The sequence below is a fragment of the Anastrepha ludens genome, chromosome X, assembly GCF_028408465.1.
Source record: "Anastrepha ludens isolate Willacy chromosome X, idAnaLude1.1, whole genome shotgun sequence".
NCBI classification, from domain to species: domain Eukaryota; kingdom Metazoa; phylum Arthropoda; class Insecta; order Diptera; family Tephritidae; genus Anastrepha; species Anastrepha ludens.
The window spans coordinates 16,041,576-16,046,690 of record NC_071503.1 but is presented as its reverse complement, the minus strand read 5'-3'; the positions used below and the strand labels follow the sequence as shown (position 1 = coordinate 16,046,690).

Sequence of the window (5,115 nt, the reverse complement as noted above, 5' to 3'; positions counted from 1 at the left end):
CTCGCCGAACAACGTTTAACACGGTAAACGTTTTAACTGTTCGGCGGGGAAATGCCAGGGTTAACGGCCTTCACGTTGCAGCGACTGGAAACGGTGGTTAGCAACAGTCGGAACGGTAGGCGCAGTTACCATTAGGGTGGCTAGAAATGTATATTAAATATTAGGGTGTGGCCTAAACATGCCGGCGCCCTTGCGATAAGCAATGATTGTTTTAGGACGGAGGTGTCAGCCAACGTTCGGTATATTGGTGAGACATCGGAGGCTGCTGGTGCCGTCTGAAATGCTGTAAAGATGAAGTTTTATGTACGTGGATTTATTATTGCACACGAAAAGAAGCAAAATTTGTTATTTCATAGATTTATTGATTCGTTATATATAAATCATTTAGGGCCGTGATACCTGGCGAGGCCTAGTCGCCAGTGTATTGTCGCCCGTCCTTTTATTTTGGCGCATTATCGTTGGTTGCGCACGTGGTCGAAAAGGCCTGGTTTCCGATCCACGCGCACGCCACCGTTCATGCTACAGCTGGGTTGAAGAGGCCTCGTCTCCAATCCCCTATCTTCATTGAGGCGGAAAGACCTTGTTTCCGCTCTGCTTGTTCAGGCGGAAAGGCCTAGTTTCCGCTCTGCTTGTTTAGGCGGAAAGGCCTAGTTTCCGCTCTGCTTGTCTAGGCGAAAAGGCCTAGTTTCCGCTCTAGACTCAGTCCTTTGTTTTGTTTTTTTACAAACAAAAGGATTTTGAATTTAATTTTGAATTTAATTTTTTAACCGAAAATGTGTAATGTGTACACGGCTTTATAAATAGTTGCTTAATTGCTTAATTAGCTTTTGTGGATTGTATTGGTAGTGGTGCATTTGGCTGGTCAGTGCAGTGCTGCTCACAGCGAAGGAGAAGACAAAAATAAAATAATATATATTTTTTTTGTTAACTAAATATGCACAAGGCATTTTAGTTTTTTTTGTTATTATTTGGCTATGAGCAATTTTCATAGCCTTATGAGACAACAAAAAATGTACCTAATTGGGTACAATCACATATTAATGTCATTTTAATGTGTATGTTCACCGCGAGGGGGTGGGTACATACTAATTGGCACTGCAATATTCGCCGCATAGGAGGATCGTGTCTTGGCTAAGTGTGGATCGTAACCAAGTACAAGGTGTCCTGCCGTGGTGTGCGTGATATATTTTTTTTCCTTTTGTTCTTATTTTGGCTATAATAAGAACAAAATGATAAGCAAAAGAAGAAAAAAAAAAAAAAATTATATATATATACATATAGATATAATTTTTCGTAGCATTTGCATACATAAGTGCATGATGTTAGAAAAAACTAATAGTTTGCGTTACTTTACGCAAACTATCCTTGGAATGTAGAACCCATTTATATCGTTCCTGTAGGGTATTTTTGTTTTTGTTTCTTAATCCCTAATTTCCTTAATGGCTGACCTCGACCCATTTCCTTTTCACATGTGTAGACGGCGTGTGACAAACGTGAGTGAAAATTTTCAATTGAATCGACAAGGTGTTTGTTTTGTGGTCGTTTTACAATTTTAACGAAATTAGGTAAATTGTGACTTTAAATAATTAAAAGTGCTTAACATTGTGCAAATTTTAAGACGAAATTTACCAATTTCAGTTATATTTTCCATATAAACTCGGGAACGCAAGAAAAAAATTGAAATGTCTGACAAACCAAAGCGTCCTCTTTCCGCATATATGTTGTGGCTCAACAATGCACGCGAGCAGATTAAGCGCGAAAATACAGGCATTAAAGTAACCGAAGTGCCGAAAAAAAGGTGGAGAGTTATGGCATTCAATGAAGGACAAGTCGGAATGGGAAGCAAAGGCAGCTAAAGCCAAGGAAGATTATGATGAAGCGGTGAAAGAATTTGAGGCCGATGGAGGCAGCTGCCGAATTTATATTCATATAATCAGCTGGATTGAAAACACGTTTGCACAAAGTTTCAAGTCACTCACATCAAAGGTAAAACGAAAATAATATGCGTCATTTTCGATCGTTTACACATGCAACTTAACTTTCGCACGAAGCGCGGAAGGTTTTTAAAAAGTAAACCGCCTTGCTTGGTGTTTCAATAATAAGTCTGCCTCTCTTTATTCATTCCTTCTTATTTATAACATATTTTCTTACTACTACATTCATAACCCTAGCTTATATGTGTGAGGCTTAGGATTCTATGTTTATCTTAATTCTATGGAAAGCGGACCGTAAGTGTTAGGTGACGGCCGCTTCCTTCATTAGCAAAGTGTCAATGACATATTTGACACTTTCGCTATTAATACATAAGTGCTTCTATTATTTATTGGGAATTTGTGTGTGGTCTTAAATTATGGTTAAATGTTTACATTATTGGTAATTTGAGTGTGGCCTTAAATTATGGTTAAATGTTTACATTATTGGTAATTTGAGTGTGGTCTTAAATTATGGATTTGTGTGTGGTCTTAAATTATGGTTAAATGTTTACATTATTGGTAAGTAGTGTGTGGTATGTGTGGTGTTAACTCCCCCCCTTCTAAATCGAAGCGTCCCGTCTTCGAATATAAAGCTGTTAAGTGGTTGATTTGATTTGACAACTTCAATAATATTTTTTCTTTTTCTTTTGATTTTTTCAATTGAATTTGAAAATTAATATAAATAATCAATCTATAGACAAAATATGTTGTTATTGTTATTAATACCAAAGCCGTAAATGACCACCAAATGGGGTTTCTTTTTATTTCCTGTTTCATTGGAGTAAGTATATTAACATTGTCCAAATTCAGATCAATATTTTTTGTTTCAATGTATTCTTTTACAAAAAATGGTTTAAATTTTCCATCTTTTAAATAGTTTAAGATTTTTCCTGTTGGATTTTCGTATTTTTTACTATCAATTGTTACATTATCCTGAAATGTTATCAAATAAACTCCATCTATTGTATGATTATTTACTGTATGATTGCCTGATGCAATTATAGCACCATCTTTTACAATTTTTATTAGCTCATTTTTTTCATTTATTTTTGTACAATTAGCGTGTCTATTATTCAACATATCTGACAAACATGTATTATTTTCATTTATCATACAAAATGCATCATTTAATTCTTTTTTACAAAATTTTACTGAATAAAATTTATTTTCACATTTTATTATTTCATTTTCAATCCACAATTTTCCATCTTTCTGTGCCACAGCTATTGCATTAAATAATTTACATACGTTTTTTACTTTTGGATACTTAATATAAATAGTTTTCTCTTGTATAATCAATTATGTCTGATGTGATTATGGTGACATATAACGTTATTAATGAAATTAAACTTTAATATTGTCCTTATGAATTATTCTGTTTCTGCTTTGTATTTTAACCCTATTCCCTAAATCTTCTACTACTATTTGTCTTTTATATTTGGGTTTTAGTTTATTCCTTTCCCCATATAACTTTTCATATATAATTTCACCTCTATGATAATTCTTTTGAACCCGTTTTTTGTTGTGACGCTCCAACATTTTTTCCTGAGCATTTTTTAACATATCCCTCATATTTCCATGTGCTTCCCTATTAAACAAAATATTACAAGGCTTTTTACCTGTAACCGAATGAATTGTCTTATTATACTGCTGAACTGCCCTCATAATTGACTTATAATCACTTATTAAACTATGTTCCTGCTTCAAACATCGAGATATTTCTATCAGTGTGGAGTGAACCCTCTCTATTTGTCCGTTGCTAGTACTGTGACGTGGTGCACAGTAGTAAATCTGTATGTTGAACCTTTCCATTAAAGACTTAAACTGTATCGTACTAAAACCTGGTTCGTTATCTATAACTATACTTTTAACATCTGGAAACGTTTGTAAAAGTTCTAAAATTTTATCTTCTAAATTTGTCTTATCCTCAATATATTTAATAACTAGATACTTCGAATAAGAATCCAAACACGTAATAAATTTTAATTTTTGAGCGAAAAAGATGTCTATATGGAGTTGTTCTCCTTCTTTTTCTGGTATAGGTGCTTCACCTATAGGAATTAATTTCGGATGCCTTTCATATTTATTATTATTGCATATGTTGCAATTTTTTGCATATTGCTTAAACTGTCTAACCATTAATGGCCAATAATATTCTTGTCTGATCTGAGCTAAATTTTCCCTATAATTTCGGTGTGCCCTATTATGTGTTTGTTCAATAATTGCTCCCTGATCCTCCCTATTAGTGACATCATTAGCGAACAATTTAGTATATAAAAATTTCACTGTTGGAAATGCTTCTCTTAACACATTTTTTATTTCATAAATCACCTCAGGCGTGCAGTGTATTCCCGTAACCACCTTTGGATTCATATATTCCTTCAAAACACTAACTATATTTTGCGGTATGTCATACTCAATTAAAAATCGTTTGTTATTAAAATTAGAAATGGTCTCTAAGACGGTTATTCTTGCTCCACCATTTATTAGAATCTGCTGTTTAAAGTGGTTCAGTGGCTTTTTTGTTTCATGAATCTGATATTCATCACTGCTTTCCGCAGAGTGTTGAGTATTTGTTACCGAATCAATTGATTGATCTGATTCCTCAGAACTTGTTAAATTATTCTGTATCTGTCTTGACAATGCGTCAGCAACAACATTTGTTGCCCCTGGTTTATAAATTATTTTCGGTGAAAATTCCTCAATAAAGGATCTCCATCTTTTTATTTTAATATTCGGGTTTCTTTCAGAAACCGCAAATGACAAAGGTTGATGGTCAGTGTGAATTTCTAGATCACTCACACCGTAAAGATAATTCCTCAAAGTTTTCAATGCCCAGACTATGGCATATAACTCCTTTTCATTGGTTGCATAATTCATTTCCGTGGAATTCAATGTTTTTGAAATAAATACAATGGGTTTTCCTTCCTGTGATAACACAGCACCCAAAGCTACATTTGACGCATCTGTAGTTAAAACAAACTTTTTATTATAATCAGGTTGCGTTAATTGCACCTGTTGAGACAATAAATTTTTTAATCTTTCACAAGCAGCTATTCCCTCTTGATCCAGATTAATCATCTTCTTTTTTGATAAATATTGGGAAATCCTTCCATTTTCCCCTTGCAAATACACAGTCAAT

The 5,115-nt window shown here is 34.1% G+C and overlaps 1 pseudogene; it reads left to right on the top strand.

Moving 5' to 3' along the window:
* The first annotated feature begins 1,508 nt into the window (after positions 1-1,508).
* LOC128869777 (high mobility group protein D-like) lies at positions 1,509-2,001 on the top strand (annotated as a pseudogene).
* The last annotated feature ends 3,114 nt before the right edge of the window (positions 2,002-5,115 follow it).